This window comes from Pristiophorus japonicus, chromosome 4 (assembly GCF_044704955.1).
Source record: "Pristiophorus japonicus isolate sPriJap1 chromosome 4, sPriJap1.hap1, whole genome shotgun sequence".
NCBI lineage: Eukaryota > Metazoa > Chordata > Chondrichthyes > Pristiophoridae > Pristiophorus > Pristiophorus japonicus.
Window position 1 is genome coordinate 260,992,837 of NC_091980.1, and position 25,522 is coordinate 261,018,358.

The window sequence follows — 25,522 nt, forward strand, 5'->3', positions numbered from 1 at the left end:
GCAGTCCGGTTCAGGTGAATTTATAATGGGGAATAAAGAAATGGCAGACCAATTGAACAAATACTTCGGTTCTGTCTTCACGAGGGAAGACTCAAATAACCTTCCGAATGTACTAGGGGACAGTGGGTCTAGTGAGAAGGAGGAACTGAAGGATATCCTTATTAGGCGGAAAATTGTATTAGGGAAATTAATGGGATTGAAGGCCACTAAATCCCCGGGGCCTGATAGTCTGCATCCCAGAGTACTTAAGGAAGTGGCCGTAGAAATAGTGGATGCATTGGTGATCATTTTCCAACTTTCTATCGACTCTGAAACAGTACCTATGGACTGGAGGGTAGCTAATGTAACATCACTTTTTAAAAAAGGAGGGAGAGAGATAACGGGTAATTATAGACCGGTTAGCCTGACATCAGTAGTGGGAAAAATGTTGGAATCAATCATTAAGGATGAAATAGCAGCGCTTTTGGAAAGCAGTGACAGGATCGGTCCAAGTCAGCATGGATTTATGAAAGGGAAATCATGCTTGACGAATCTTCTGGAATGTTTTTAACTAGCAGAGAGGATGTAACAAGGGAGAACCAGTGGATGTGGTGCATTTGGACTTTCAAAAGGCTTTTTACAAGGTCCCGCACAAGAGATTGGTGTGCAAAATCAAAGCGCATGGTATTGGGGGTAATGTACTGACGTCGATAGAGAACTGATTAGCAGACAGGAAGCAAAGAGTCGGGATAAACGGGTCCTTTTCAGAATGGCAGGCAGTGACTAGTGGGGTGCCGCAGGGCTCAGTGCTGGGAACCCAGTTCTTTACAATATACATTAACGATTTAGATGAAGGAATTGAGTGTAATATCTCCAAGTTTGCAGATGACACTAAACTGGGTGGCGGTGTGAGCTGTGAGGTGGACGCTAAGAGGCTGCAGGTTAACTTGGATAGGTTAGGTGAGTGGGCAAATGAATGACAGATGCAGTATAATGTGGATAAATGTGAGGTTATCCATTTTGGGGGCAAAAACACGAAGGCAGAATATTATCTGAATGGCAGCAGATTCGGAAAAGGGGAGGTGCAACGAGATCTGCGTGTCATGGTTCATCAGTCACTGAAAGTTGGCATGCAGGTACAGCAGGTGGTGAAGAAGGGAAATGATATGTTGGCTTTCATAGCTAGGGGATTTGAGTATAGGAGCAGGGAGGTCTTGCTGCAGTTGTACAGGGCCTTGGTGAGGCCTCACCTGGAATATTGTGTTCAGTTTTAGTCTCCTAATCTGAGGAAGGATGTTCTTGCTATTGAGGGAGAGCAGCGAAGGTTCACCAGACTGATTCCCGGGATGGCTGGACTGGCATATGAGGAGAGACTGGATCAACTAGGCCTTTATTCACTGGAGTTTAGAAGGATGAGAGGGGAAACGTATGAGATTCTGATGGGACTGGACAGGTTTGATGCAGGAAGAATGTTCCCGATGTTGGGGAGGTCCAGAACCAGGGTTCATAGTCTTAAGATAGGGGTAGGCCATTTAGGACTGAGATGAGGAGAAACTTCTTCACTCAGAAAGTTGTTAACCTGTGAAATTCCCTGCCACAGAGAGTCGTTGATGCCAATTCATTGGATATATTCAAGAGGGATTTGGATATGGCCCTCACGGCTAAGGGGATCAAGGGGTATGGAGAGAAAGCAGGAAAGGGGTACTGAGGGAGTGATCAGCCATGATCTTGTTGAATGGTGGTGCAGGCTCGAAGGGCCGAATGGCCTACTCCTGCACCTATTTTCTATGTTTCCATGTTTCTAGAAGGGTTTCAGCAGTAGAGGGGTTGAGGTAGGAGTGGAGTCAGGCAGTATGGTGGGAAGTGGAAATAGGTGATCTTTGTGATTAAAAAATATGGGTTCGAAGCTTAGCTCAGGATGAAGCAGGACACCAAGGTTGTGAAAAGTCTCGCAGCCTGAGAGAATGGCTGAAGAAGGGGTGTAATCAGTGGCAAGGGAACAAAGTTTGTGCGATATCTAATGATGCAGCAAAGTGTGCAATGAAATCCCCCCCCGCCCCACAAACCCCTCACTTAGTTGTGCAGGAAAGAGTACACATGCCCTTCCGGAAATTGAAAAATGTCCTGTCCCTAGAAAGTTTCACTCTGCCTGAGATAACCACCTTCAGATCTACTTAGGAATTTCAGGGGCCGAAATTCATCAACTCAGCGTCCGCTGCTGCTGACATTGCTCTTCTTGATCCGCCTAGCGCCACTAGCGCCTACCGCCTGGAGCGGGCAGCAGGGGAGAACCACCGGGAAGCACCCGCTGATCTCAGCAGATGACCGAGTGGCGCAACTGACACAACTGACCTCCCGTCCACCGAGCGCCCATATTGATGTGGGTGGGAGTCGGCGCCAGAACGGGGGGTGGTCTGCCCCCGACGGTAAGTATAAAGAACCTGAAAAAATGGTTCGTGAAGTTTAAAAAAAAAATTTCCACAGCAACTTACTTGCATGGGGTCCTCTGAAGGTCTTCTGATAGTTAAAAAAAATGTTTTTACTGCTGAATTTTTTTTCCAGGTCTTCGACCCTCCGTGGGCCCGAATCCATCCTCGGTGGCACTTGGGCGGCAAGCGCGTCTGCTTGCCAAAGTACCATCCGGTACCTTGCCGGCCATCGGCGGCACTTTTTGTGGCACTTGGGCGGGTGGAGGCCTTGCTGCAAATCGGCCCCATGGTGTACATGTGTGTGGAAGACATATTGATGACAAGCAAGAATAATATTTAATCTTCATCAGTAATATAGCCTTCAAAAGTGATCCAATAAAACTCTCTACCAGATGCTGTCAAAACAAAAACATGTTCTTGCCTCCAGAAGTAGATACATTCATTTGATAATAGTGTATTACCACTATACCTTTGCAGGTAAATGCATTGAGAACGGTCGCATATGTTATGTTGGACTAACAACCCAGAGGCCTGGACTAATGATCTGGAGACATCAGTACAAATCCCACCACGGCAGCTGTGGAATTTAAATTTAGCTAATTAAATAAATCAAGATTAAAAAGCGAGTATCAGTAATGGTGACCATGAAACTATCAGATTGTCGTAAAAACCAGCTGGTTCACTAATGTCCTTTGGCGAAGGAAATCTGCCGCCCTTACCTGGTCTGACTGATACATGACTCCAGGCCCACAGCAATGTGGTTGACTCTTAACTGTGCTCTGAAATGGCCTAGCAAGCCACTCAGTTGTATCAATGCGCTAGGAACAACAATAAGAATAAAACCGGATGGACCAACCGGCATCGACCTAGGCACTGGACTCGTTCAAGGCAAAGCCAGCCCAGTCAACCCTGCAAAGTCCTTCTCAGTAACATCTGGGGCTTGTGACAAAATTAGGAGAGCTGTCCCACAGACTAGTCAAGCAATACCCTGACATAGACATATTCACAGAATCATACCTTTCAGCCAACGTCCCAAACTCCTCCATGCGTATGTCCTGTCTCACCAGAGGTGGCAGCACAGTGGTATACAGTTGGGAAGGAGTGACGTGGGAGTCCTCAACATTGACTCCGGACCCGATGAAATCTCATGGTATCAAGTCAAGCATGGGCAAGGAAATCTGCTGATTACCACCTACCGCCCTTCCTCAGCTGATGAATCAGTACTCCTCCATGTTGAACACGACTTGGAAGAAGCACTGAGGGTAGCAAGTGCACAGAATGTACTTTGGGTGGGGGAATTCAATGTCCAGCACCAAGAGTGGCTCTGTAGCACCACTACTGATCGAGCTGGCCGTGTCCTGAAGGACATAGCTGCCAGACTGGGCCAGCTGCAGATGGTGAGAAAACCTACTTGACCTCGTCCTCACCAATCTACCTGTCGCAGATGCATCTGTCCATTACAGCATTGGTAGGAGTGACCACCGCACAGAGTTTGTGGAGACAAAGTCCTGCCTTCACACTGAGGACACCCTCCATTGTGTTGTTGTACCACCGTGCTAATTGGGATAGATTCAGAACAGATCTAGTAGCTCAAACGTGGGCACCCATGAGGCGCTGTGTGCCATCAGCTGCAGTACAACTGTATTTCACCACAATCTGTAACATCATGGCCCGGCATATCCCTCATTCTACCATTACCATCAAGCCAAGGGACCAACCTTGGTTCAATGAGGAGTGCAGAAGAACATGCCAGCATCACGAGGCGTACCTAAAAATGAAGTGCCAATCTGGGGAAGCTGGAACACAGGGCTACATGCATGTTAAAAAGCAGAAGCAGCATGCAATAGTTAGGGCTGAGCGATCCGACAACCAGGGGATCAGATCAAAGCTCTGCAGTCCTGCCACATCTAATCGTGAATGGTGGTGGACAATTAAACAATTTACAGGAGGAGGGGGCTCCATGAATATCCCCATCCTCAATGATAGTGGAACCCAGCATGCGGGTGCAAAAGACATGGCTGAAGCCTTGCAACAATCTTCAGCCAGAAGTGCCGAGTAGATGATCCATCTTGGCCTCCCCGCTATCACAGAAGCCAGTCTTCAGCCAATTCGATTCAACATTCAGGAAAGATACAATAAAAGGAAAAGGAGGTGGGGTAGCATTGCTGGTTAAGGAGGAAATTAAGGCAATAGTTCGGAAGGACATTAGCTTGGATGATGTGGAATCTATATGGGTAGAGCTGCAGAACACCAAAGGGCAAAAAACGTTAGTGGGAGTTGTGTACAGACCTCCAAACAGTAGTAGTGATGTTGGGGAGGGCATCAAACATGAAATTAGGGGTGCGTGCAATAAAGGTGCAGCAGTTATAATGGGTGACTTTAATATGCACATAGATTGGGGTAACCAAACTGGAAGCAATACGGTGGAGGAGGATTTCCTGGAGTGCATAAGGGATGGTTTTTTAGACCAATATGTCGAGGAACCAACTAGGGGGGAGGCCATCTTAGACTGGGTGTTGTGTAATGAGAGAGGACTAATTAGCAATCTCGTTGTGCGAGGCCCCTTGGGGAAGAGTGACCATAGTATGGTGGAATTCTGCATTAGGATGGAGAATGAAACAGTTAATTCAGATACCATGGTCCAGAACTTAAAGAAGGGTAACTTTGAAGGTATGAGGCGTGAATTGGCTAGGATAGATTGGCGAATGATACTGAAGGGGTTGACTGTGGATGGGCAATGGCAGACATTTAGAGACCGCATGGATGAACTACAACAATTGTACATTCCTGTCTGGCGTAAAAATAAGAAAGGGAAGGTGGCTCAACCATGGCTATCAAGGGAAATCAGGGATAGTATTAAAGCCAAGGAAGTGGCATACAAATTGGCCAGAAATAGCAGCGAACCCGGGGACTGGGAGAAATTTAGAACTCAGCAGAGGAGAACAAAGGGTTTGATTAGGGCAGGGAAAATGGAGTACGAGAAGAAGCTTGCAGGGAACATTAAGACGCATTGCAAAAGTTTCTATAGATATGTAAAGAGAAAAAGGTTAGTAAAGACAAACGTAGGTCCCCTGCAGTCAGAATCAGGGGAAGTCATAACGGGGAACAAAGAAATGGCGGACCAATTGAACAAGTACTTTGATTCGGTATTCACTAAGGAGGACACTAACAACCTTCCGGATATAAAAGGGGTCGGAGGGTCTAATAAGGAGGAGGAACTGAGGGAAATCCTTATTAGTCAGGAAATTGTGTTGGGGAAATTGATGGGATTGAAGGCCGATAAATCCCCAGGGCCTGATGGACTGCATCCCAGAGTACTTAAGGAGGTGGCCTTGGAAATAGTGGATGCATTGACAGTCATTTTCCAACATTCCATTGACTCTGGATCAGTTCCTATCGAGTGGAGGGTAGCCAATGTAACCCCACTTTTTAAAAAAGGAGGGAGAGAGATAACAGGGAATTATAGACCGGTCAGCCTGACATTGGTAGTGGGTAAAATGATGGAATCAATTCTTAAGGATGTCATAGCAGTGCATTTGGAAAGAAGTGACATGATAGGTCGAAGTCAGCATGGATTTGTGAAAGGGAAATCATGCTTGACAAATCTTCTGGAATTTTTTGAGGATGTTTCCAGTAGAGTGGACAAGGGAGAACCAGTTGATGTGGTATATTTGGACTTTCAGAAGGCTTTCGACAAGGTCCCACACAAGAGATTAATGTGCAAAGTTAAAGCACATGGGATTGGGGGTAGTGTGCTGACATGGATTGAGAACTGGTTGTCAGACAGGAAGCAAAGAGTAAGAGTAAATGGGGACTTTTCAGAATGGCAGGCGGTGAGTAGTGGGGTACCGCAAGGTTCAGTGCTGGGGCCCCAGCTGTTTACAACTGTATATTAATGATTTAGACGAGGGGATTAAATGTAGTATCTCCAAATTTGCGGATGACACTAAGTTGGGTGGCAGTGTGAGCTGCGAGGAGGATGCTATGAGGCTACAGAGCGACTTGGATAGGTTAGGTGAGTGGGCAAATGCATGGCAGATGAAGTATAATGTGGATAAATGTGAGGTGATCCACTTTGGTGGTAAAAACAGAGAGACAGACTATTATCTGAATGGTGACAGATTAGGAAAAGGGGAGGTGCAATGATACCTGGGTGTCATGGTACATCAGTCATTGAAGGTTGGCATGCAGGTACAGCAGGCGGTTAAGAAAGCAAATGGCATGTTGACCTTCATAGCGAGGGGATTTGAGTACAGGGGCAGGGAGGTGTTGCTACAGTTGTACAGGGCCTTGGTGAGGCCACACCTGGAGTATTGTGTACAGTTTTGGTCTCCTAAGCTGAGGAAGGACATTCTTGCTATTGAGGGAGTGCAGCGAAGGTTCACCAGACTGATTCCCGGGATGGCGGGACTGACCTATCAAGAAAGACTAAATCAACTGGGCTTGTATTCACTGGAGTTCAGAAGAATGAGAGGGGACCTCATAGAAACGTTTAAAATTCTGACGGGGTTAGACAGGTTAGATGCAGGAAGAATGTTCCCAATGTTGGGGAAGTCCAGAACCAGGGGTCACAGTCTAAGGATAAGGGGTAAGCCATTTAGGACCGAGATGAGGAGGAATTTCTTCACCCAGAGAGTGGTGAACCTGTGGAATTCTCTACCACAGAAAGTTGTTGAGGCCAATTCACTAAATATATTCAAAAAGGAGCTAGATGAAGTCCTTACTACTAGGGGGATCAAGGGGTATGGTGAGAAAGCAGGAATGGAGTATTGAAGTTGCATGTTCAGCCATGAACTCATTGAATGGCGGTGCAGGCTAGAAGGGCCGAATGGACTACTCCTGCACCTATTTTCTATGTTTCTATGTTTCTATGTTTCTACGTGATATCAACTGAGTGCACTGGATACGACAAAGGCTATGGTCCCTGACAACATCCCGGCTGTCGTGCTGAAGACTTGTGCCCCAGAATTAGCTGTGCATCTAGCCAAGCTGTTCCAGTACAGCTACAACACTGGCATCTACCCGATAATGTAGAAAATCGCCCAGGTATGTCCTGTCCACAAAAAGTAGGAAAAATCCAATCCATCGCTTATTGCCCAATCAGTCTACTCTCAATTATCAGCAAAGTGATTGAAGGTGTCATCGACAGTGCTTTTAAACACTTACTCACCAATAACCTGCTCACCAATGCTCAGTTTTGGTTTCGCCAGGACCACTCAGCTCCAGACCTCATTACAGCCTTGGTCCAAACATGGACAAAAGAGCTGAATTCCAGAGATGAGGTGAGAGTGACTACCCTTGACATCAAGGCAGCAGTTGACTAAGAATGGCATCAAGGAGCCCTAGTAAAACTGAAGTCAATCGGAATCAGGGGGAAATCTCTCCACTGGCTGGAGACATATCTAGCACAAAGGAAGATGGTGTGGTTGTTGGAGGCCAATCATCACAACCTCAGGACATCGCTGCAGGGCAGTGTCCTAGGCCAAACATGTTCAGCTGCTCATCAATAACCTTCCCTATATCATAGGGTCAGAAGTGCGGATAATCGCTGATGATTGCAGTGTTCAGTTCCATTCACAACACCTCAGATAATGAAGCAGACCATGCCCGCATGAAGCAAGAACTGGATACCATTCAGGCTTGGGCTGATAAATGGCAAATAACATTCGTGCCAGTGCCAGGCAATGGCAATCACCAACAAAAGAGACATTCAACCATCGCCGAATTCCCACCATCAACATCTTGGGGGGGGTCACCAATGATCAGAAATTTAACTGCACCTGCCACATAAATACTGTGGCTACACAAGCAGGTCAGAGGCTAGGTATTCTGTAGTGAGTGTCTCACCTCCTGACTCCCCACAGCCTTTCCACCATCTACAAGGGACAAGTCGGGAGTGTGATGGAATACTCTCCACTTGCCTGGATTAGTGCAGCTCCAATAACACTTAATAAGCTTGACTCCATTCAGGACAAAGCAGTCCATTTGATTGGCACCCCAGCCACCACCTTAAACATTTACTCCCTCCACTACCAGCACAGTGTGGCTACAAAATGCACTGCAGAAACCCACCTGGGCTTCTTTGACAGCACCTCCCAAACCCGCGACCTCTACCACCAAGAAGGACAAAGGCAGCAGGTGCATGGGAACACCACCACCTGCAAGTCCCCCTGCAAGTCACACACTATCCTGACTTGGTAATATATCGCTGTTCCTTCAACAGCACTATGGGAGATCCTTCACCTCACAGACTGCAGCAGTTCAAGAAGACGGCTCACCACCACTTTTTGAAGGGCAATTAGGGATGGGCAGTAAATACTGTCCTTGGCATCCATGAACGAATAAAAAAAAGCCAAAATCTGGAATCATGGCCTGATGTGACCTGAACGAAAGAGTCTGACTGACTGAAGCCAGCTGCATTTATGAAGTACTGAATGAAAATGATCACATTTATGTTGCTATATGGTGTCTAATTTGGTTGGACTGAGGTGTGATTAACTGTTTGTAATTAAACATGCAAATATTTCAGATAAATTACTCCAATTCCATCAGAAGGAAGCTACCATTTGACAACTAAGTAAAATAAACAAAGTGAGTTATCACAACAGCAGAATACTGCTGTTCACCGATTCGTGATTATCTGCTGAATTTAATCATTTTAATGATGTTTTGAATAAGGCGCCATTTTCTGAACTACACTGCTCTGTCTGTCTTTGAGTCAGCAGGGCAAGTTCCAGTACTTTACTGGCATCATTGTCATCAGCAGCTCTTCTAACCAAATAAACCCAAGGTGGCAAAAGTACATTGGCAAAGAATAGACCAGCATGTGCAGGGTGAGGATCCTTCTGCATGTGGCAGCTTCAGAACAGCAGCCATCCTCGACATGCATTGTATAATGCTGGCAAAACTACATGCAGATAGATGAACTAGAATGTTACTAAAACATTTGTATCCAGATCAGAGGGGTTTTAGGAAGTGCAGACTGTCTACAGACAACATCAACTTGACGCATCTATCATGTGATCCGAACATCTTCAACAGCTGTCTCTCAGAAATGGAAAAGACTTTTGACTGGGTAAAGTTGTAGAACTTGTTACATGTCCTATAAAACAATGATATAGAATGATTTCGGCCCTTCATTCTTGAATCGACATCTCATTTGTTTATTAAGCCCTCAGTCATGATTCTAACCAATGCTATATATCTCATTAGAGGACTTGGCAAGAGTCTTCTCTCTATCCTTTGTTGGCTGTCCATAAGAACATAACAACATAAGAAATATGAACAGGAGTAGGCCATATGGCCCCTCGAGCCTGCTCTGCTATTCAATAAGATCATGGCTGATCTGAATGTATTGAAGGTAATTGAAACTCATCAAAGCAACTGTGATATTTTCTTATGACATCACTAACAAACTCATACAAATGGAGTTCCCATTTTTATCAATGAGAATACTGCACAGTGATTGGTGTTCTAGGCCCACGTGACTCCAGCATGTACATACGTACCTGAAAAACATCTTCCCATGTGCTGCGCAGCAAATCTAGGCCTCCGACCGGAATCCTACGTTCCTCCGGGACCACCAGGTACTTTTGTAGATTTTTTTCAGGTTGGAGGCGTTCGTACGAAGGAAGCCTTCGACCGCAATTTTCCCCCAAGTGTTGTCAGTTTCTAGTCTTTTGAGTTCTTGCTCAACTTTCTCCTTGAGTGCGTATGGTACGGGATGAGGCTTGCAGTAAACTGGTCCAGCATCCTTCTGTACTCTAACACTCGCCTTGAAGTCTTGGATCAGACTGCTTGTTTCGCGGATCACTTTTGGATACTGTGTGATGAAGTCATTTTTCGATGCAAATTTCATTTCCACACGAAAAATCTCATTCCAATCCAGCTTCAGTGATCCCAACCAATTTCTACCTATCAAGGCAGGCTTGGCTCCTGCCACTACTATGAGAGGCAAGCTATTGAAACTGATCCTTGTATTTCACTGATATGGTGATATGTCCTACAAAAGGAATTTGCTCTCCTGAGTAGCCTCGCAGCTCTATCTTTGATTTCTCCAGTCGAAAACCACTCAACTTGTCAAGATATACTATGCCCATGGATGTGCCAGTGTCAATTTCCATGGGTATCCTGGTTCCTGCAACGTCTTCTTGGATGACGATACATCGCAAATCGTTGTTAGATACCCTTGTGTTTCTGCTGATGTGTATCTCCAAAACTTCCTCGTCCTGTTGCTTCTCTTCAATGCTATGTAGTGTCTGGTGATTTCTACTTCTAGCATTGAACATCAGTTTACTCTTCAGTTGGCATATCTTCGCAAGATGCCCAGTTTTCTTGCAGTAGAAACACTCTGCCTTCACATATGGACAGCTATGAGTGAGGTGTTGACCCAGACACCAATAGTACGACTTTAATGTATTGTTACCTTGGACAGTTGCTGAGACCTTGGGGCCCAACTACCTTTTACTTTTAACCTGCAGGTGATTCACCTTGGTTGTCTGACGATTGGAAATGGCACAAAATTCTCGGGAGTACTGGTCGGCCATATCCATCAACATAACTGTCTGACAAGCTAAATCAAAAGTCAGGTTATGGGCTGTCAACAATTTTATTCTGATTGCTTCATTTTTCATCCCACAAACAAAACGGTCACTCTATGCTCGGTTCTGAAAGTTTCCACAATGACAGCGAATGGATAGATTTTTTAAAGCTACAATGTACTCATTGATACCCTCATCAGTTAATTGATTTTGTTTTGCAAAACGATAACTTTCAGCAATTTCCAGGAGCTCAGGACTGTAGTGCTGTACTAACTTGGTTAGAATCTCCATCAGTGGCGTGTCCTTTGGCTTGGTGGGAACCTGCAATTTTTCAGGGTTTCATACACCTTGGGGCCTGCTTCAATCAACAAAATAGCCCATTTTCTTTCTAAAACTATCCGGTTATGGTTTTCATTATCAGGGACTTCGATGATACTATTTGCAGAGAAAAACATACCTAGCCGCTTGATATATGCTCCGAAAGTCTCTTGGACTCGATGGAATTATCGCAAGCACCCTATTATTCCCATAGGCGCAGCCATCTGGACTCTGGCAATGTTGACAGTTCAGCCAAGTGTGTTTGAAATTTACCTTGGATTTTTAGCTGTTCTGCAAAAGAAAGAACCTCTTAAAGTTTCTCTGTCGATTGGCTGGATTATCCACCAACAAAGATTCCAGCTAGGGAATCTGATTATCCTATCCTCGTTCGCCAAATGTGATACATTCTTACGACATCACCAACAAATACACTCTACAAAATGGCTCCAATAGAAACGGTCATCGTGTGACTTTTCACAAGACCCTTTTATTGTATTTACATCAGTAGTTGCATTACATCAGTTGTCCAGTAGATAGAGCAGTATTCCACTAGGGGGAGCTATATCACAGCAACAAAGAGCTAATGGTGGAACAAAACACCAAGAATAGACCTAACTCAAGATTTTATTTTTGTTCATTGACCCTTTGTATCAGTTTCATGTCTATTGGCTTTGTTCCACTTCAAAATTACTAATTCAGAAGTCATTATTGTGTAAATCTATAGCACAAGCGATATATTTAATTTGATTATCGGGAAAGATGAAGGATTTGGGATACTAGGCTATCCAACTAATTGTCAAAGTATCTCACGTTATGGATCCAACAGCCAACAAGTAGTGACTGATGGTCATTTCTATCATTTATATTCCCAGTGGAATCTATAAAAATTCAAGAGTGCCTGAATTTTAGCATGTTTAGCATATTTTCTGAGGACATTCTGCAAGTGACCACAAAGATCAAAAGAATGGGAGTATCTAACTGTGACATTGAGATTGGCATATCAGTTGTATTCAAAATCATAAGAAAGTCTTAAAAAAAATCTTGTTGAGCTATCACTGGTCATTTTAAATTTATTTCGCTGTTTTAGGTCCAGGCAGAGGTATATATTTCAACAGTTTGCTACAGCTTTTCCGTTCTTCAGAGTCCATTGAAAGAGGTCGGAGGCTCTGTGGTAGTTAGACAAAACCACCTATTCATGCTTGTATTATGGATGCTGCATTATACCCAGGTCCGGCAGTTGTGGAGAATTAGAGAGGTACCTTGTGTCTCGTTGTTTTCCTACCTGAGGAGGTAAAATTTAAAGGTTCAAGTTGAAATCAGCCATATTGTCTTTCTGCTACAATTTAACTTTTACTTATATTAAACCTGAGGTGTAGTTTATTGCCCAAGTTGCACGATCTGATGGACTGTTTACATTTTGCTAACTGAAGAACAGTCAAAAATGAGAGGGCTGGTTTCATTTCAATGAACTAATTCGAGTAACAAGATTTTTTATTTGATCGCTGGGCAACACTACATCATCAGCTATTGCATGTATAACGTCTAAATAGACATACTTACAGGAACGGACTTCGATGCTGATGACAAAACTATCCGTTGAAGTCCCAAAAATGTGACTGGACCTAATCTTAGATACATTTGCAAGAGAACATATGGGGCCGTAATTTGCATCCTCTACAGGTGTGTACGGGGTGCACGTGCGCCCGCAGGGGCCGCGTAAGTTCCGGTTTTAGGCATGCGCTCCACATGCGCTAAATCCCAGAACTTGCAATCTGTCAAGAATTTGACAGATCACACGCATCCCCTGGAAAGGGGCCTCTGTGGGCACAGAGTTGGGCTATCTGCCCAACTTTTGGCCAGCAAATGCCCAGGAAATTCTTATGCCTGGTAAAAGCAGGAGTAAGGCCTGTTTTTACCAGCGTAAGAGTTTTAAAAATAAAAATAAAATTGTATTAATTTATACATTAAAACCCCTGTGCAAGAAGGGAAGTTTATTTTTAGCTCTGTTAAAACATGCAGATTTATTTTTCAGAAAATTAAATTTTTGTTTTAAATATTTAATTAAATACCTTTTAAATTAATTTTAAATATGCAATTTTTTTTTAAAGTATTTGATGTGTAGAGGTATTTTTATGTGATCCCCATTCATACTTATGGAGTTCCGTACATATGGAATCCCCATAAGCATGAATTGGGATTCCCTTCTTTGATTGGTTGGGCCAGCCCATGTGATCCCAGGGGCGCTTGCGAATCACATGTGCCCCTGAGATACATGGGCCTCTATGCATGCCTACGTGCAGAGGGCCAGGAGAAAAAGTGTACAAACCTCCGGGACCATCAAGTAAGTTCGGCGATTTTTTGCAGGTCGGAGACATCCTCCCACGGGAAGCCTCGGCCGCAAATTCAGCCCCATGGTTTTCCATAGTGAGAGGTGCTTGGAAGGGAAGCCTTTTGAGTAATATGGGAGATGCTAGGTTTTATTTATATGTAGAATGTGCTGGGCACAACAAAAGCTCTGTGATGTTTTCATAACATAGACTGTCCTTTTTGTGTAATAAAAAATATCAATAATCAATCATACATTGCATAACTTTGCCCAACAGTCAGCCTTGACAATTGTATAATAGGATGGATAGACTGAAAAGAGCATTGATCGAAACCTGCAGTGGCACAGACATGTGCTAGGCTATGCATGTATTCCATGTATTGTCAAAGTTCTCAATGAAACCTGTAATTCAAAAGCAAAGGATATAATTCTTTAGTTATGAATAAAGAATATGTGTTCCTTCCCTTTTTAATGATATTCTGAAAATGTTAAAAACTCAATCAGCTCTACAATCTGATTTTGCTATGCCAGAGGGTTTATGATTTTACCATCTCCTCCCATTGAGCTGTTCTCTCTCTCCTTCTGCACTACTTAAAAATCTAATCATTACCCTACATTAAAACAGCTTAAATTGAACTCAATTAATTTCGGCTTCCATCAATTGCCTTACCTAAAAGGCACAGAAAATCTATGGGCTAGATTTTCCACTGATGGTCGCTGGGCTATTGCCCATCTATCACCCAAATAGGCAGGCTATCGCCCATTTTACTTAAAAAATGGAAAGTTGGGCTGAAACATTGGCCAAAGATCACCGGCCCAACTTTTGGCGCACAAGAATTTCACATCGCTGAGGTGATCATCCATGCAACTTTCGCCACATCGCCCACACATCGCCGAGAAGATCACTGGAGATTGCTGGAGAAAAGCTGCTCCTACCTGGCACTGTTCACAGGACTCGACACTACGGACGGCATTTTGAACATCGGAGGAAGTGAGAGGCTGCTTGAAGAAGGGGCTTATGAGGATCATTTTAATTTGTGAGTTATTTAAGGGCCTTACTGACTCATCTGCTCACATTTATATTTATTGAGGACAAAGGGCATTTGTAGCAATAGTGATGGGGTCTGTAACTTCTCTACCATGATTTGTAAATGCTCACATGCTGGAGATGCCAATTTGTGAACTGTAAGATCCCACATTAGCAAATTAATAAATGACTAGTTGATCTGTTTTTTTGATGGTGTTGGTGTAGGGAGGAATGTTGACCAAGACATTGGGAGAGCTCCCCGATGTTCTACAAACTCTGCCACGGGAAATTGTACACCAACCTGGGCAAACAGACGGGACCTCAATTTAATGCCACATCCAAAAGTTGGCATCTCCTACAATGCAGCATTTCTTCAGTATTACACTGAACTATCAGTCTAGATTTTAATTATTGTTGCAAATTATTTTTTAAATTAAAAATTAAATTTTTAAAAAACTTTTTCTTTCTGTCTCTTATAGCTCTCTCTTTTAATCCCATCTTTCTTTCCGTACCTTTATTTTGCTTTCTGTACATGATTTTACATTGAATTAAATATAATAATTTATTCTTCCTGGTTTAGACTCTGTGGGCGAGATATTCGTGGCTTTAGCACCACTCCATAGCGCTAAAACGCCACTGCTCTTTTGCCAGCTCTTGGTGGTTCCTGTGGTGGCTGCAATTTTTGCCCTTACCTTTGTGCGACCGGTAACTAGCAGCACCATGCTGGACAAAATAACAGCGTTGTGGCGTAAATCAGTGTGCAACAACGAATTTACGTCACAAGCGCGAACTTTGACCCTAGCACTGAATTCAGCGCTGGGTCCTAAACACAGCAGTCTGATTGAAGAGACACGCTGTTTCTTGACCTGCTCACACTCGCCTCAGATGCCCTGTAGAGGGTGCTGCATTGAAATAGATTTGGGCTAAACTTTCACCATTTTCGGCAGGTTTTCGGCAATTTTCCCGGCGGTGCAGCTGATTTTGCTAGAGAAACTGCCTGGTGAAAGTTTCCCCCTTAGTTTTTTAATGGTACCGCCCAAATCTCAAAAACGCCCACTGGGACCAAACTGCCGATGGCACCGCTGAGAAAATTGCCAGGGCATACGTTTGGCCTCAACGGAAGCCCGTCCAGATCGCCGAGGGAACCGCCCTGTAAAAGCTGCTTAAACAGAGTGGTAGGTGAGTACTCTGCAAAGAAAGCTAAGTTAAAGGTTCTTTATTTTAATTTTTTTACTTGTAAAATGCCAATTAGCTTTAAAAGTGTCTTGGGAATGTTTTTTAACTTTTTTTTAAGTGTATTTTTTTTTAAAGTTTCCCCCCCCTCGCTAGGCCCAACTGTAGCCTTGGACTAAATTTTTTTTTTTTAATTTAAGAACTGCCTGTTTTACTTAGTTTCCCTTTTAACCGCCGAGAATAATGGTGCAAAATCCATTTTCTCGCTGGGAGATTATTTTTAACTTAAAAATGGAAATTTTCACCAGTGTTACTTGCAAAATGTTAGTGGTTTTTCTGGGCAGGGAATTGGGTGTTGAGGGGCTCTCGGGAAAGTCTCGCCCCATAAGTTGCCATGCAAAAGCCCATGAATAGTCTGTGGGCAGCTGTCCATGATAAATGACGAATGCCATTCCTTTGCCCCTGACCACAAACCTGGGCCATTGTGTACTAATGTGTAATGAGCTGTGAAGCCTATAGAGGGAGCTCTTATACAAAATATTCAGCTCCATTGATCTAATTCAAACTCGGTAAATCTGGTTCTGCTCGTTTAATTGAGATTGTTTGGAAGAAAATTCTTGCCATACCATGTACTATCTTTTTGTATTGAATTCTGAAAAGAGCCAGTAAAAATACTATAACATGTCATTTCGTTGAACTGTACAATCTTACAGATATTATGAGCAACCGACAATACAAAACGTAATGAAAGTATTGAAAATAAGCTGAGATCACTCTAGCTTTGAACAGAAACCTAAATATAATCAAAATATAAAATAAATTTTCATATCCCATGTGTAAGATTGTAAAGGAGATTATACATGATGAAACTGCAAATGACTTTCCATTCTTTGTTGGAAATTGGTCTTGCAATGTTAAGGTAAATTGGCACAGTTACTCCATATCATGTGATGCTGGTGTCATCAAATGATTTGCACTTGCTGTTTCAGGCAGCCACCAAACCATACAGTTAGCCTCAACACCATACAATCTTGAATCAAAATTGTTTTTAAATGAATTCCCGTTTCCTTTAAAATCCAGTACTCAAACCTTACATATCGTTTTTTTTTATCAATAATAGATCATTTTACACTCAGTATAAAATAAATGATTCCCTGGTAGAGCTGAAAAGGTAGGATATTGGTTTGAATTTACTATAAATGAATCGAGGTAGTAGTGGGTGCAAACCAATCTTAATCTTACAAAGTTTCAACTTGAGACTCTTGCAGCAGTCAGGCTCCAACACAGCAGCAGAATTTATATTTATTGTGGGAGAATTTTAATGTTTTGAGCACTAGTTTATTTTATGTGATGATACACCTAGTTAAATTCTTCACTTTGAGCTAGAATGGATCTTTGTTGTGTTAATGCATCTTCAGAGTATTGCATTGGAATGGAACATCTGTGCGTGATAAAAGCAACCTCCTTTGTCTTTCTTATGTATGCCGGCACGGGAAAATGTTATTTTCTGGCTTGGTTGTGTATTTATTTCATAAACTGAACTTTTGTTGATAGACCATCCTCAGAACTTCACCAGAATTGTGATTACAGATGACAGGCAGTGAGTATTTTGAGTATTGGCATTACATCTCAGCGTATTGCAAAACACACAAACCGACATCTCAAATGACACATGTGTGCTTCAGCACTACCCTTGAAAACATTAAGGCCTGGACGTTCGAGTAGGCCGGAAACCTGCCGGTAACAGCGCTGGCCAAGGCTAACAGCTGCCCACAGAAAGAATACAGGCAGCCCTGGTATTTTGGTGCTGCCTGCTAATTTACATCAGCAGAACGAAGGATCTGTGGTGCAACGTGCTTGGTCTGGAGAAAACCTCAGCAGGAGGCTGAAAGTCGCTTCTGAAGGCTCAGTGTGACGATCTGTGTGCAGTGTCCAGTGTACAGTGTCGGAGCATTTGGTGACAGCTCATGGCTTTTGATATCCAGTCCGCTGATGGCCCTTGTAGGCTTGGAGCATTGTGCGTTGTGGCACATCACGAGGCATTTGTTTGTCCATGGCTCCCCTGTTACTTGCGCGGACATTTCTCTTGTCTTGTGTGGGGTCCATAAATGGGTCCCACACTGCCTGGTGCTCCCACCTTTGCTGGCTGCCATAGCTCCACAAATCTTTCATCCAGATGGTTGCTGTGTGGAGGTTTGTGCTCCACCATGGTGCTGGAGTGGGAGGGGGATAGGGATTTATCGTATTGCAGCTAGGGACGGATTAAGGGTGCCTCGGGCCCTGGGCAGTACCCCGACCATGAGCCACCTACTCCCATTCACATCCTGCAGTAAATGGCATTAGTGAACTAAGTCACAGAGCATTATACTGAGTATGCATCAGGTCAAGGACAGGTCAGGTCTACATCTCAGGTTATGTTGTCATTGATACTATGATGACACTCATTTAATATTTTATTATGTTTCCAAACAATCAAACCATTACCTTGATGAAACCCTGTATAAACAGTAAACAACAACGCTTTCATAAAACAAAATCCTTACATTTTGAAACTAAATCGACAATGGCAACAACTTAGAACAAGACAGTGCAGTTTTTTTGTAAGACCATAATTTGTAATTTGCATTCCATTTTCTCCACATAGGCAACTACAAGTATAACATTAATTGGTCTTTTTCTAGAGTTTTGTCGGCTAAATTCGTCAAGGATTTTCGAGAAATCAAGTCCTCTCAGTACTTTGCTCTCGATGCTCATGATTGAAAGATTAGTGTTGATCTTGTTCCATTCGGTTCCTGACCTCATCCTTGATGTGTTTTAGTTTCGAGAAAGACCGCTCACCACTACAATTTGATACCATCATCGACAGATATATCCGAAGAGCTACTTCAATGTTAGACAAGGTTTGTGTGAGGACGTATGTATGGAGGAATTGGTACATTCTCAGCTCTGCTGACTTAGTTTGTTGGACACAAATTAAGCTTTGAAGCTCTGTTGAGGATGCCACCAAGCTAGAAAGCTGGATGAATTCACTTTCAATCATAGGTTCCAGATCTTTGAGATAGGAGTGGGCAAGATCTGCTGCGGCTTGCCTGATCTCATGAGTTGAGCGAGCGGCTAGTTAAACTTACAGTTGATTTCCTTATATACTTCAAGGCGGTGTATCAAGGTACCGATTAGTTGATCAATGATAACAAGGAACACTTCAGTTTTGAATTTCTCCTTGGATGACATCAGTGTTTTCAGCATCTCCATCGTCAAAGCGGCAGTTGCATATCCGGACGCACCTCTGAGCTGAATTGTACTCATTGTGGCCACACAGTTTAATCCCGAGGTCTTCAAAGTCCTCAAACTCTGTCCGCTGGGTCTTGACAAAATCGACAAGGGACTCGAGTAAGGACACCATGAAATTCAGATTCAAGCCGGTCTCTTGAAGCGAGAGATTGGTGAGGTGAAAGCGCTTCAAGACTGTTACAAATAACAATGAGAATAGCTGAATCCAGTTCACCCAGTTTGTCAAGGATCAACTGAGCTTCATTTCAACATTCAACCTTCTGTTCCATGTCAGTTGCCAGGGATTCCAACACTTTGCATATGGGAGTGTAATCTTTGAGCAGGGCTGACACTGCTTCTTATCTTGCTGACCATCGAGTAGCAGAAAGCTGTTTGTCGACAAACAGCCCTAAAGGCTTTAGTTTTTCATAAAGCAGTTGCCAGCGATACATCGATGCATAGAGAAAAGTGTACAACTTCTGTACAATATCAAAAAATCTGACTCTCACTGGCTGCATTTGGCACTGTTTTCCCCCACAAAGTTGAGTGAGTGCGTTACGTATGGTATAAACGTCACATATGGGCATTGCTCTTTGCTGATAGTTTGGACACCAATGTAATACCCATTCTTATTTGAAGCATTATCATAAGATTGCGACAATTTAGTATGTCAATCCCATTCTCATCCAGAAAGGCCAGCATTATTTCTGCTATTTCTTGTCCAGTGTGACCGATTATTGGCAAGAACTTTAGGAACCTTTCCTCAGGACCAGTCGGTAGAACATAGCGGACGACAAATGTCAGCTGATCTGAGTGTGTGACATCTGCCGTTGAATCAACAGAAATTGAATAGAACTTCGCTGATTTCAATTCCCGGATAATCGTCTCAAGTACTTTGACATCCATCAGACTAATCAGTTCTTCACAAGTGGTTGAAGACACGCATGAAGTATGCCCCTTGCCTTTGTTGGCGAACCGCTTGATGTGTTCAGCAAGAAATGCATCATAGTTTGCGAGAACCTTTAACACACCCAGAAAATTACCAATAATTGGACACCCAACGATTTTGTCTCTGCCTTGCAATGGAAGACCTCATTCACAGAGAAACGTTATCACACAGGCAGCCCGCTCTAGCACATTGCGCCAGCACTACCATTCATTTTCAAACTGGAAGACAATATGAGCATAAGAACATAAGAACATAAGAATTAGGAACAGGAGTAGGCCATCTAGCCCCTCGAGCCTGCTCCGCCATTCAATAAGATCATGGCTGATCTGGTCGTGGACTCAGCTCCACTTACCCGCCCTCTCCCCGTAACCCTTAATTCCCTTATTGCTTAAAAATCTATCTATCTTTGACTTGAAAACATTCAATGAGCTAGCCTCAACTGCTTCCTTGGGCAGAGAATTCCACAGATTCACAATCCTCTGGGAGAAGAAATTCTTTCTCAACTCGGTTTTAAATTGGCTCCTCGTATTTTGAGGCTGTGCCCCCTAGTTCTAGTCTCCCCCACCAATGGAAACAACCTCTCTGCCTCTTGTCTATCCCTTTCATGATTTTAAATGTTTCTATAAGATCACCCCTCATCCTTCTGAACTCCAAGGAGTAAAGACCCAGTCTACTCAATCTATCATCATAAGATAACCCCCTCATTTCTCGAATCAGCCTAGTGAATCGTCTCTGTACCCCTTCCAAAGCTAGTATATCCTTCATTAAGTAAGGTGACCAAAACTGCACGCAGTACTCCAGGTGCGGCCTTACCAATATCTTATACAGTTGCAGCAACACCTCCCTGCTTTTGTACTCCATCCCTTTCGCAATGAAGGCCAACATTCCATTTGCCTTCCTGATTACCTGCTGCACCTGCAAACTAACCTTTTGGGATTCATGCACAAGGACCCCCAGGTCCCTCTGCACCGCAGCATGTTGTAATTTCTCCCCATTCAAATAATATTCCCTTTTACTGTTTTTTTTCCCAAGGTGGATGACCTCACACTTTCCGACATTGTATTCCATCTGCCAACCTTAGCCCATTCGCTTAACCTATCCAAATCTCCTTGCAACCTCTCTGTGTCCTCTACACAACCCGCTTTCCCACTAATCTTAGTGTCATCTGCAAATTTTGTTGCACTACACTCTGTCCCCTCTTCTAGGTCATCTATGTATATTGTAAACAGTTGTGGTCCCAGTACTGATCCCTGTGGCACACCACTAACCACTGATTTCCAACCGGAAAAGGACCCATTTATCCCGACTCTCTGCTTTCTGTTCGCCAGCCAATTCTCTATGCATGTTAATACATTTCCTCTGACTCCACGTACCTTACCTTTTGTGTGGCACCTTATCGAATGCCTTTTGGAAATCTAAATACACCATATCCATCGGTACACCTCTATCCACCATGCTCGTTATATCCTCAAAGAATTCCAGTAAGTTAGTTAAACATGATTTCCCTTTCATGAATCCATCCACACAACTAGTGCCTGCATGTCTAGTGCACATTACTACCATGGTTTCGCTATGCTGGTTTTGTGAGATGAAATCCTGTCATCTCCATACTTCCAGTCATTAAACCCCTGAGTAAAGTGGCTAAATGTTCGTGTTGTGACTTTGCAAGTAAAGCAGTATACTCGACTGTTATATATGTGGACTTGTATTTACTCTGTACAGCCACCAGAGGGTTCAATCCCCGGAGTCCCAAGGGATCCCATAATCCCTTGGGAGCATATGTATTTAAGAAGGCTTCACAGGTTGGAGAGGCACTCTGGAGACCTGCAATAAAAGACTAAAGTCACACATTACTTTGAGCTCACAGTATTCAGTCTGACTCTTTCTCCATACACAACAACTGGCAACGAGATACAGATAGCGAACCCAAAGATGAAGAGAACAGTGGGCATCCTGGAGAAATTTTCAGAGGGAGATGATTGGGAAACTTTTGTGGAGCGACTCGACCAATACTTCGTGGCCAACGAGCTAGATGGGGAAGAGAGCGCTGCCAAATGAAGGGCGATCCTCCTCACCGTCTGTGGGGCACCAACGTATGGCCTCATGAAGAATCTGCTCTCTCCAGCGAAACCCACGGGGAGAAATCATGCGACGATTTGTGCACACTGGTCCGAGAGCATTTAAACCCGAAGGAAAACGTTCTGATGACGAGGTATCGGTTCTACACCTACAAAAGGTCTGAAGGCCAGGAAGTGGCGAGTTATGTCACCGAGCTAAGACGTGTTGCAGAACATTGCGAATTTGAAAGACATTTGGAGCACATGTTTATCGTAATTGGCATTGGCCACGAAACCATACTTCGCAAACTTTTGACTGTAGAGACCACAACCTTGAGTAAGGTCAAAGCGATAGCCCAGGCGTTCATTGCCACCAGTGACAATACGAAGCAAATCTCTCAGCACACAAGTGCTGCTACAAGAACTGTGAACAAAGTGACGTTGTTTTCGAATTGTAACGTACAGGGCAGGTCACCTGCAGCTACACATCCGCAGATGTCTCAGAGTCCACCATCAAGGGTGATGAATGCAAGGCCATTAACACCTTGTTGGCGCTGTGGGGGTGATCATCGTTTCCATTCATACCGATTCAAAGGATACGTTTGCAAGGGCTGTGGAACAATGGGACACCTCCAACGAGTGTGCAGGTGAGCTGCTAAGTCTGTTAAACCTGCAAACCACCATGTTGCAGAGAGGAGGCAGAGGTACATGGGGTGCACACATTCACCACGAATTGTCCCTCGATAATGCTGAATGTTGAACTAAATGGACACCCGGTGTCAATGGAGCTGGACACAGGCGCAAGCCAGTCCATCATGGGCAAAAAGACTTTCGAAAGGTTGTGGTGCAACAAGGCCTCAAGGCCAGTCTTAACTCCAAATCGCACGAAACTAAGAACTTACAAAAAAGAACTGATTCCTGTAATCGGCAGTGCTACCGTTAAGGTCTCCTACGATGGAGCGATGCACAAGCTACAACTCTGGGTGGTACCGGGCGATGGACCCACACTGCTCGGCAGGAACTGGCTGGGAAAGATACGCTGGAACTGGGACGACGTCCGAGCACTATCGCCCCCTGACGACACTTTATGTGCCCAGGTCTTAAACAAATTTCCTTTGCTGTTCGAACCAGGCATTGGGAAATTCCAAGGAGCAAAAGTGCAGATCCACCTAATTCCGGGGGCGCGACCCATCCATCACAAGGTGAGAGCAGTACCGTACATGATGAGAGAAAGGGTAGAAATTGAGCTAGACCAGCTGCAATGAGAGGGCATCATTTCACCAATCGAGTTCAGCGAGTGGGCCAGTCCTATTGTCCCAGTCCTCAAGGGAGACAGCATCATCAGAATCTGTGTTGATTACAAAGTATCTATCAATGGTTTCTCCCTGCAGGACCAATACCCACTACCAAAAGCCGACGACCTCTTTGCAACTCTGGTGGGAGGAAAGACTTCACGAAGCTGAATCTGACTTCAGCCTACATGACGCTGGAACTGGAGGAATCATCAAAGGCTCTCACCTGCATCAATACGCTCAAAGGTCTTTTTGTTTATAACAGGTGCCCGTTTGGAATCCGATCAGCGGTGGCGATATTCCAGAGAAACATGGAAAGTTTACTGAAGTCAGTCCCGCACACTATGGTCTTCCAGGATGATATCTTGGTCACAGGTCGGAACACAATCGAGCATCTGCAGAACCTGGAGGAGGTTCTTAGTCACTCAACTGCGTGGGGCTCAGGTTAAAACGCTCGAAGTGCATTTTCCTGGCGCCTGAAGTGGAGTTCTTGGGAAGGAGGATTGTGGCGGATGGCATCAATGCAAAGTTGGAGGCAATCGAGAACGCACCGAGGCCACAGAATGTGATGGAGCTGCGGTCGTTTCTGGGACTCCTGAACTACTTTGGTAACTTCTTACCGGGTCTCAGCACCCTGCTCGAACCACTACATGTCTTACTACAAAAAGGGGGCGAATGGGTTTGGGACAAAAGCCGAGAAAATGCCTTTGTAAAAGTGAGAAAATTGTTACGCTCAAACAAATTGCTTGTGTTGTATGATCCATGTAAGCGTTTGGTACTAGCATGTGATGCGTCGTCATATGGTGTCAGGTGTGAATTGCAACAAGCTAATGATTTCGGGAAACTGCAACCAGGAGTCTGTCTAAAGCTGAGAGAGCCTGCAGCATGATGAAAAAGACGTGTGTTTATGGAGTAAAGAAAATGCATCAATATCTGTTTGGGCTAAAATTCGAATTGGAAACTGACCATAATCCACTTATATCCCTGTTTTCTGAGAGTAAAGGGATAAATACCAACGCATCGGCCCGCATCCAGAGATGGGCGCTCACATTGTCCGCATACAACTATGGCATACGCCACAGGCCAGGCACAGAAAACTGCGCCGATGCTCTCAGTAGGCTGCCATTGCCCACCACGGGGGTGGAAATGGCGCAGCCGCAGATCTAGCCATGGTTATGGAAGCATTTGAGAGTGAGCAGTCACCCATCACTACCTGGCAGATCAAAACCTGGACAAGCCAGGGCCTCTATTATCTCTAGTCAAAACTGTGTGCTTCACGGGAGCTGGTCCAGTGTTCCAGTGGAAATGCAGGAACAGATAAAGCCGTTCCGGCGGCGCAAAGATGAAATGTCGATACAGGCAGACTGCCTTCTGTGGGGCAATCGAGTAGTGGTCCCCAAGAAGGGCAGAGACACCTTCATCAATGACATCCACAGTACTCACCTAGGCATCGTAATGATGAAAGCGATAGCCAGATCCCACGTGTGGTGGCCTGGTATCAATGCGGACTTAGAGTCCTGCATTCACAGATGTAATACATGCTCGCAGTTAAGCAATGTACCCAGGGAGGCGCCGTTAAGTTTATGGTCTTGTCCCTCCAAACCTTGGTCCAGGGTAAACATCGACTATGCAGCCCTGTTCTTGGGTAAAATGTTCCTTATGGTTGTAGACGCATACTCCAAGTGGATTGAATGTAAGATAATGTCGGCTAGCATGTCCGCTGCCACGACTGAAAGCCTGCGGGCCATGTTTGTCACACACGGCTTACCCAATGTCCTGGTGAGCGACAACGGGCCATGTTTTACCAGTGCTGAGTTCAAAGAATTCATGACCCGTAACGGGATCAAAGATGTCACATCTGCCCTGTTTAAACCAGAGTCCAATTGTCAGGCAGAGAGAGCAGTGCAAACCATCAAGCAAGGCTTGAAGAGGGTAACTGAAGGCTCACTGCAGACTCGCCTATCCTGAGTCCTGCTTTGCTACTGCACGAGACCCCACTCAATCACTGGGATCTCACCTGCTGAACTGCTCATGAAAAGAGCACTCAAGACAAGGCTCTCATTAGTTCACCCTGATCTACATGAACAGGTAGCGAGCAGGCGGCTTCAACAAAGTGCATACCATGATTGCGCAAAAGTGTCAAGTGAGATTGAAATCAATGA